The sequence below is a fragment of the Desmodus rotundus genome, chromosome X (assembly GCF_022682495.2).
Source record: "Desmodus rotundus isolate HL8 chromosome X, HLdesRot8A.1, whole genome shotgun sequence".
Taxonomy (NCBI): domain Eukaryota; kingdom Metazoa; phylum Chordata; class Mammalia; order Chiroptera; family Phyllostomidae; genus Desmodus; species Desmodus rotundus.
The window spans coordinates 35,297,527-35,307,442 of record NC_071400.1 but is presented as its reverse complement, the minus strand read 5'-3'; the positions used below and the strand labels follow the sequence as shown (position 1 = coordinate 35,307,442).

The following is a 9,916-nucleotide window of genomic DNA, read 5'->3' as shown; positions in this document are numbered from 1 at the left end:
ATAGACTGTGAAGGAGAGGAGTTAGCTCTTCCTTAAATGCTTTGTAGAATTCTCCTGTGAAACCATCTGGTCCAGGACTTTTGTGAGTTGGGAGTTTTTTTATTACTGCTTCAATTTCGTCTGTTGTTACTGGTCTGTTCAGTTTTTCTGCTTCTTCATTCTGTTTTGGAAGATTATATTTTTCTTTTTTTCCTAATTTTTATTGTTATTCAATTAGAGTTGTATGCCTTTTCTCCCCATCCCTCCACCGCACCCCAGCTGAACCCACCACCCTCCCCCACCTCCACCCTCCCCCCCGATTATATCCATGTGTCCTTTATAATATTTCCTGCAATCCCCTCTTCCCACAGTCCCCACCCCACTCAGCATGGGTGGAACTGGAGAGCATTATGCTAAGTGAAATAAGCCAGGCGGTGAGGGAAAAATACCATATGATCTCACCCTTAACTGGAACATAATCAATAGAAGAAAAAAGCAAACAAAATACAACCAGAGACATTGAGGTTGGGAACAGACTAGATTATATTTTTCTATAAATGTATCCATTTCACCTAGGTTTTTCAAATTTCTTGGCATACAGTTCTTTGTACTAATTTCTTACAATCCTTTGTATTTCTGTGGTATCAGTTGTAATGTCTCCTCTTTCATTTCTGATTGTGTTTATTTGGATCCTCTCTCGTTTTTTCTTGGTGAACCTCCTTAAAGGCTTGTCGATTTTGTTTATCTTTTCAGTGAACCAGCTCCTGGATTCATTGATCCTTAGAATTGTGCTTTTAGTCTCTATGTCATTCAACTCTGCTCTGATCTTGGTTATTTCCTTCTTTCTACTTCCTCTGGGCTATCTTTGTTGTTGTTCCTCGAGTTCTTGTAGGCGTAGGGTTAGGTTGTTTGTTTGAAATAGTACTATATTTCTAAGGTAGGCCTGTATTACTGTGAACTTCCCTCTCAGGATGGCCTTTACTGTGTCCCATAAGTTTTGGGTTGTGAGTTCATTTTCTTTTTTTTCCAGAAAGTTTTGATTTGTCCCCTAATCTCGTTCTCGACCCATTCACTGTTTAATGGCATGCAATGTAATCTCCGTGATTTTGAGTGTTTGGGGTTTTTTCCTTTGGGGTTGGTTTCTAGTTTCAGTCCCTTGTGGTCAGAGAAAATGCTGTATATGATTTCAATTTTCTTGAATTTTTTGAGGCTTGCTTTGTGTCCTATCATGTGGTGTATCTTTGAAAATGTTGCATATACACTTGAAAAGAATGTGTATTTTGCTTCTTTGGGATGAAAAGCACCATATATATCAGTTAAGTCCATTTCATCTAGGGTATTGTTAATGACACAATATCCTTGTTGATATTTTGTTTGGAAGATGTGTCCATTTTTGACAGTGGGGTGTTAAAGTCCCCTACTATAATTGTGTTGCTGTCAATATCTTTCTAGAAGTCCTCCAATATTTTCTTTATGTATTTGGGTGCTTCTGTGTTGGGGGCTCCTATGTTGTATATATATTTACAATGTTTATGTCTTCTTGGTGGATTCTCCCTTTGAGTATTATGATGTGACCTTCTGGGTCTCTCTTTATGGCCCTTCTTTTGAAGTTTATTTTGTCTGATTTAAGTATTGCTACCCCTGCTTTTTTTTCCTGTCCATTTTCTTGGAAAATTTGTTTCCAATCCTTCACTTTTCAGTATGTGATTTTTTCCTGAGGTGGGTCTCTTATAGGCAGCATATGTGTGGGTCATGCTTTCTTATCCATTCAGCTATTCTACTTGTTTTCATTGGAGCATTTAATCCATTTATGTTTAAGGTTATTATCAACAGGTAGTTATTCATTGCCATTTTTTGATACCTATGTTCCTCTCTCTTTCTCTTTTCCTTCCTTTCCTTAAACCAGTCTCTCTGGCATCTCTTGCAGAGCTGGTTTGGTGGAAGTGTATTCTTTTAGACTTCTTTTTTCTGGGAAGCTTTTATTTAGCCTCTGTCTTGATTGAGAGACTTGCTGGGTAAAGTAGCCTTAGTTGCAGGCCTCTGGTTCTCATTACTTGGAATATTCTTTGCCCTTCTCTTCTGGCTTGGAGTGTTTTCATTGAGAAGTCAGTTGTTAACCTTATTGGGGCTCCTTTATATGTTGCTTCCTGTTTCTCCCTTGCTGCCTTTGATCCTCTCTTTGTCTTGGAATTTTGCCATTTTAATGATGATGTGTCTTGCAGTGGGCCTCTTTGGGTTCCTCTTGCTTGGGACTCTCTGTGTTTCCTGGATTTGGGTGACTCTTTCTCTCATCAGATTAGGGAAATTTTCCATCATTACTTTTTCAAACAGGTTTTCTATCCCTTGCTCTTCTTCTTCTCCTTCTGGTATTCCTATTATACGGATATTTTTACATTTCATGTTGTCCTGCATTTCCCTTATTACCTCTTCATTCTTTCTGAGCCTCTTTTCCTTATCTTGCTCTTTCTGGGTGTTTTTTTCTACTTTGTCCTCCAGCTCGCTGATCTGATCCTCTGCTTCATCAAGTCTGCTTTTCATTTCTTCTACTGTATTCTTCAATTCAGGAATTGTACTCTTCATTTCCTCTTGGCCCTTGTTGATAGTTTCTATTTCCTTTTTTATGTTGATATAGTTTGCAGTGAGCTCATTGTAGTTTCCCTGTAGTTTCTGTTAATTCTCTGTGAGTTCAGTGAGCTTCCTGATAACCATTTCTTTGTACTCAGTGTCTGATAGTTGACCTCCCTCTATTTCATTTAGCATTCTTTCTGAGGCTGCCTCCTTTCCTTTCATTTGGGGCTTGTTTCTTCGTCTTCCCATTGTTTGTGAGACTCTTCTTGTTAGCCTCTGCTTCTTAAATTGATCTGTTCTGACTCCCTGGGTCTATGGTATGAAAATCTATGGTAGAATGCCTGTGGGATTCAGTGGTGCCGTTTCCTTAATCTCCTGAGCTCACTGTTCTTGTGCTGTCGTTTATGTTGGCTCCCTGTATGTCTTTGGGTTTTTATTGTTATTGGGTCTTTCTTTAATGGGTGCTTCCCTCGAGCTGGTTAATTGAGGGTCACTCTGTCTACCACGTCTTATATTCTGTTGTGCAGATGTGGACAGTTTGTGTTGAAGCTGATTCTTCTGTGTGTACAAGGTTTTGAGGCTTCTCTCTTGCTCTTGTTCAGTTGTTTGTTCTGAGTAATTTCTCCACTATTTAGTTGTATTTCCAGATCAGTCCTGGATTAAGGTAAGTGTGGCTTCCATTCCCTTCTTCACCTTCTTCCGTTGTTATGTGTTGGTGGTTCCTATGTTGGTGGGTTTCATCTCCCAGCAGGTGTACTGGTGTTCACCACTCCCACCTTGCAAGTTCTCTGGAGTAGGAAAGTGAAATTTGCCTCACTGTCTCGGTTATTAGGATGACCCCTGTTTGGGTCTAACTCTGGTCTTTTCAGAGGTCTAGGTTTTATTGTCTCATCTGTGGATAAAGGAGAAAGAAATAGAAGGAAGGAAAAAGGATTAGAAAAGTAAAGGAAGGAAGGAAGAATGAATAAAAAAAGATTGGAGGAAAGAAAAGAAGAAGGAATTTTAACAAAAATTAGAATTAAAAAATAAATAAAAGAAGGCAGGAAGAAGGAATAAAAAAGTAAAGGAAGGTGGAAGAAGGAATAAAAATAGAAAGAAGTACAGAAAAGAAGAAGGAATTTAATATAAAAGTCTTCTGCTGGCTTTAAAGTGGTCAGGTCAGTTCTGCTGGTCTTCCTGTCTGTGAAACAGGAGGGGGTGGGTGGAGGGATTGGTTTCACTTTCCTCCCTTCCAGAGCCACACTCTTCTGTTGTCCAGCCTTAAGTCCAGTTCTTCAGGGTCCTTCTGCTCCCCCCTAGGCCTTTAGTTCACCAGTTGTGCTGTCCTTGATGTGCACCAATTAGGGGCAACTCACACTCCACTTTCTTGCTCTTTGCTGTCCTAGATGCTAGGGCTCTCAGGGCTCCTTCAGGGTAGTTCAGCCTCCTACTGAGTCAAGTCTTTCTGGGGACTGCAGTCTCCCCTAGCCCTGTAGCTCCCCTCTGTTGGGTGTTCCACCTTCCTCCTAGAGAGATAGGAAGCCCTGCAGGGCTCAGTGCACAGGGGCTAGGTGGGAGGTATTCAGTCCCGGTGCTTCAGGTGTGGTTGCCTGTGGGCAGCCAGGCCGTTGATTGGGGTGTGTACCCACCTGGGGCTTCAGGTGTGGGCGCACAGGCCACTGATCAGAGTGTGCACCAACTGGGGGCTTTGAGCATGTGCGCCTGGGCAGCTGGGCTGCTGATCAGGGTGCACGCCAACCGGGCTTCAGGTGTATGCTGGGGCTGCTTATCTGGTGTTCACAGTCCAGGGGCTGAGTGGGTAGGGGTGTAAGAGGCCACAGCTGCTGTGGAGAGTTCTCTAAACAGCCGCTGAGTGCCTCTATTTTCTCTTTTTCTTTTCGGGAAATTCCTCCTACTCAAGCCCCCCCTGGTCCAAACAAGCACCTGGCCTCTCACACAGCCCAGCCTGGCTCTCTTCCAAGAATCTTGCAGCAGACCCTGCAGCCCTGGCTGGGGGCTTCAGCCGCCCTGGTCCCCGTGCTGGTCCTAGGGACCTTATTGTCCTTAAGCATTTTTCTTACCGTCTGATCTTTCAATGTCCTCTATCTTTGGTCTCATATCTTCATATATGCTGGAATACCGTTGGCTGTTCACTCTGTTCCTCAGATCAGCTAGGTGTTTCACTGGTGCAGAGGGGAAGTGGACTCCGCTCCCACATATCTCGCCACCATCTTCCTCCCAGCTATGCCTCTTTTTATAAATTTTAGAATCAGTTTGTTGATATCCACAAAATAACTTGCTGGGTTTGCTTTACTTTGAAAACTTTCTAATATGAAACTTGAGCCTGAGAAGTGAAATGGGCTGTAGGGATATACTCAACTGATTCTACCCATGCTGAATTAAGCATGCTGAATTTTGCTTAACCTGGATAACCAAGTTCTCACACCATTGTTTTTCCTTTATAAAACAAGAAACCTGATTTAATATCAAATGATGATAACCACCAGCATTACAAAATTTTAAAAATACATTCAAAATTAATTGTTGGCTAGTATGTGTAGCAACTGGAATTCTTCTTTTAAAATATTGTATTTATTTATTTTTAGAGATAGGGGAAGAGAGAAAGAGATAGAGAAATATCAGTGTGTGGTTGCCTTTTGTGCACCCCTACTGGAATCCTGGCCTGCAACCCAAGCATGTGCCCTGACTGGGAATTTTTTTAAATTTTTTTTCATTATTAAACATTTTTCTTTTATTGCTGTTCAGTTGCAGTTGTCTGCATTTTCTCCTCTCCCCCCCACCCCGCCCCAGACAAACCCACCTCCTTCCCCTGCCTCCACCCTCCCCCTTGGAATTATCTATGTTTCCTTTATAGTAGCTCCTGAAAACCTCTCTCCTACTATCCCCTCCCCACTCCCCTCTGGTTATTGTTAGACAGCTCTTAACTTCAATGTCTCTGGTTATATTTTGTTTGCTTTTTTCTTTTGTTGATTATGTTCCAGTTAAAGGTGAGATCATATGGTATTTGTCCCTCACCATCTGGCTTATTTCACTTAGCATAATGTTCTCCAGATCCATCCATGCTGTTGCAAAGGTAATAACCAGCAACCCTTTAGTTCGCAGGTTGGCACTGAGTCTATTGAGCCACACCAGCCAGGGTGCAACTGAAATTCTTATACATGGTTGGTGGATGTGTAAATTGGTATCACCACTTTGGAATACTGCCTCTCTGTCTTGAATAAAGATGACTATGCTTAATTCTTGATCCAGAAATTCCATACCCAATAAGTACATGTGTATATCCACCAGAAGGATATAGAAGAAATTCCACAACAACGTTATATCAGAGCCAGAAAATAAGTTCTTATCAAGAGGAGAATGGATGAATAAACTACGATATATTCAGGTTTAACAGCTATGAAAATGAACAAACGACTACCAGAAGCAACAGCATAGATGAATTTCACGAACATAATGTTAAGTGAGAAGTCTCAGAAATAAAACACTATATGCTTTTTGATTATAGTCATATAAAATTCAAAAACACTTTATATAATCATAAGTAGTGATTAGGTTTAGAAAGAGGGAGGATATGAGTGGGAAGGGGAATGAGGGAGACTTTCTGAGTTTGAGTAATATTCTATATCTTCTGTTGGGTGACGGTTACACAGGTGTTTTCATTCTGTGAAAATTCATTGAGCTATGTTTGTGATTTCTTTTTTGGAAAGCATGTTGTTATATTTCAGTACAAATATTTATTATAGAAACTTATAAACAAGTCAGTTGGACCTACTGAGATCTGTATGATCTATCAGAATATCTATGACAGGAAAACTACATTTTCTCTAACTCTCACTTATTGGGAATCATAAGCCAAATAATAGATTAATCTCATGAGCTAGGGATATTGCTATTTTTTAGATGAGGTGAAATTGGAAGTTTGATTGTCTGATTTCAAAGCCCATGCTAGTAGCCACCATCTGGTTCTACCTTCTGTTACTAGATATTCTCACCCTTACCTATTGGGTTGGCCAAAAACTCCATTTGTTTTTTTCTGTAAGATGGTTCTTAGTAGGGTTTAGTTGTCTTTAAATTCATTCAAAACAATTTTGTTAGATTGTATTGTGGCAGCTGTCATGTCAGCATGCATAAAAATACATCAAAAGTGGTGAATTTTTGTGTAGCCATTTAATATTGAAGATGGATGAAAATGTGCAACATTTTCAGCATATTATGTTTCATTATATCAAGAAAGGTAAAAATGCAACTGAAACACACACAAAAAAGATGTGTGCAGTGTACGGAGAAGGTGCTGTGACTGATCGAACGTGTCAAAAGTGGTTTGCGAAGTTTCACACTGGATATTTCTCGCTGGACATTGCTCCACAACTGGGTAGACCAGTTGAAATTAATAGCAATCAAATGGAGATATTAATTGAGAACAACCAATGTTATATCCCTTGGGAGACAGCTGACATACTCAAAATATCCAAATCAATAAATGTATTGGTGAAAATGAAAAATGTGTCTTCTATTTTACAGAGAAAACCATACAGACTTTTTTTGGCCAACCCAATACTTATGCTAAACATCTGTGGTTTTATATTTTTTCTTTTCCTATTTTATTTTATGACACCAAGGGACAAGGAAATGCTAAGGATACCCTTAATTGTGTTTTGTAATACCAAAATAAAGTTGAAAAACATTTGTTTGCTCTGAAAATTGAAAACATTTGTATGTATGTATGTATGTATGTATTATTTTATGCATGTATTGTGATCACAAAGCTTAGGTATATGTATGTGGTATATCATATCTTTCTTTTAATCCTCACCTGAGGATAAAAAAATGTTGATGTTAGAGAGAGGGGAAGGTAGGGTGAGAGAGAAGGAGAGAAACACTGATGTGAGAGAAAATTTGATCAGTTGCTTCTGTTATGTGCCCCAACATGAGACCAAACCCACAACCTAAGCTTGTGCCCTGACCAGGAATTGAACCCAAGAACTTTTCGTTTTCAGGATGATGCTCCAACCAACTGAGCCACATTGGTCAGGGCTCATTATATCTTTTGAGGAAGTCTTTACTAAAAATACTTAATATTTTGTTCAGCATTTGACCAAAGCTGAACACTGAGCAGGCAATCTCACTGAAATGTCTGCATTGGACATTTAATGGTCTTTCTTTTTCCTTCTCAAGAAGTACAAACTAATTCAGAATCTTTCAGGGTATGCAAGTAAATTAATTTTTTCCTATTTGCACTGACTTGTACACAGAGATATTAAATTGTATCTGCCACTGTTGATCTGCTGCCCAATGATAACATTTGCTTAGATCCCCAGGAGTATTTTCTAATTCCCCCCTCATCTTGACTATCTTTAATATTCATCCTTCTTCTGGTTCTTAATAAATTAATAAAACTACAACCCCGCCAACCACATACTCCCTGTAGTACACAGGGAAATTTAGTCATTCATTCTTACTATTAGCTTTCCACCTCTTAAACACTTTATAAGCCATAGGTAAAGTAGCACATGTTCATCCTTTAGTTACTAAATTTAATATGTAAGCACCAAAGGATATGAGAATAGCATGGTTTTCATAGATGCACTTTTCTCCCAGAGGTTAGCCATTTATTTATCTACTGAATGCCATAGATGATAATTCTCTGACTTTTTTCCATTAAAAGTAGTTTGTATAGACCTGACCAATAAGGCTTTGTTGGTTAGGCACCATCCCACAGAGTGAAAGGTTGCTTGTTCGATTATGGTCAAGGCACATGCCTAGGTTGCAGTTTGGTCCCAGATCTGGGCATGTGCAAGAGGCAACTGATCAATGTTTTTCTCTCTCTCACATCTATGTTTCTCTCCTTCTCTCTCTCTCCCCCCTTCCCCTCTCTCTAAAAATAAATAAATAAGCTTTTCCTAGATTGGGCTGATTGACTCTTGTTACTGTGAAGCAACATGAGTGTGTATTCAGCTTCTCCCCAGAACCTGCCCTGCCCTGAAGCATCCAATTCTAGGGAACCTTCACCAGTGCCTGAGATGTATGAACCTGAAGAAAACTATGCATCCTTGCAAATGTCATCTGCTGAGACACTCTACACAAGAATGAACAGCCCTGATTCTTCCACCAGTCCCAATGTAATACTATCCACTTCTGTTGAAAACAGTATAGTGAAGGAGGAAAATGGCTGGTTTAAGAAACAGAAGATCAGAACCATGTTCTCACAGACCCAGCTCTGTGTACTCAATGAGAGATTTCAGAGACAGAAATATCTCAGGCTCCAGAAGATGCAAGAACTTTCTAACATTCTGAACCTTAGCTAAAAACAGGCTAAGACCTTGTTCCAGAACCAGGGGATGAAATATAAGAGATGGCAGAAATGTAACTGGCTAAAGAATAGCAACTGTGTGACTCAGATGAGCTCAGTAACTGCGGAGTACCTGGCCTCTCTTCCTATCATCACCAGGGATGTCTGGTGAATGCTTCTGGAAGCTTTTCATTGTGGAGCAACCAAATCTTCAGTGACCTACCTTGGAGCAACAATTCCTAGAACAGCCCAACTTGGAACTACCATTCCTGGATTAGTCAGACCTGATGTCCCCAAGCCTGTAATAACCAGGCTTGGAACAATCAGTTCTATAGTTGTGGAGAGGAATCCTTGCAGCTCCATATCCAGTTCCAACAAACTCCTATCTGTGACTTAGAGGTCACATTGGAAACTGCTGGGGAAAGCTATGATGTAAAACTGCAAGCCCCTAAGTATTGTGGTACCCAGCAAACCATGGGTTTATTCCCATATTACTCCATAAACATGCAGCCTGACTCCACAAACATATAGACATGAACATTTGGTGTAATGATGGGTATATTATTCAATCTTAATTTGGGCAGTAGCTATACCTGTCCTAGGATTTTTTTTCTCCTAGGATTTCTCAGTGTATCTCTGCCTTGATATGCTGATTCTCATACCCATTATGCCAATTTGGAGAACTGCAGGTGGGCTATGATCAGTCTAATCAAAGAAATTTCTGTAGCCTTGCTGCTACTGACAGAAAACAGAACTGTATGGAATTCTGACAACCAAGGAAATGAAGAAACATTCATCCAGACCTGTAGGAGGGGCGGAGAGGACTCGCAGTAAGGCGGTGGCTCGTGGACCCAGCGAGGTGGCAGATTGTGGAACTGGGCAGGCCAGGCTGCAGCTAGCAGACCCCACGAGGTGGTGGCTGGCAGACCCTGTGGCCCCACATTCGCACATAGATAAACCGGGAGGAACAGCGGGGGGAGTGAAACAGACCACACAACCCAGGGCTCCAGCACGGGGAAATTAAGCCTCAAACCTCTGATTGAAAACACCCGTGGGGGTTGAGGTGGCAGCAGGAGAAAC

The 9,916-nt window shown here is 40.7% G+C and overlaps 1 pseudogene; it reads left to right on the top strand.

Moving 5' to 3' along the window:
• Positions 1-8,486: 8,486 nt before the first annotated feature.
• Positions 8,487-9,367, top strand: LOC112321342 (homeobox protein NANOG pseudogene; annotated as a pseudogene).
• Positions 9,368-9,916: the final 549 nt, after the last annotated feature.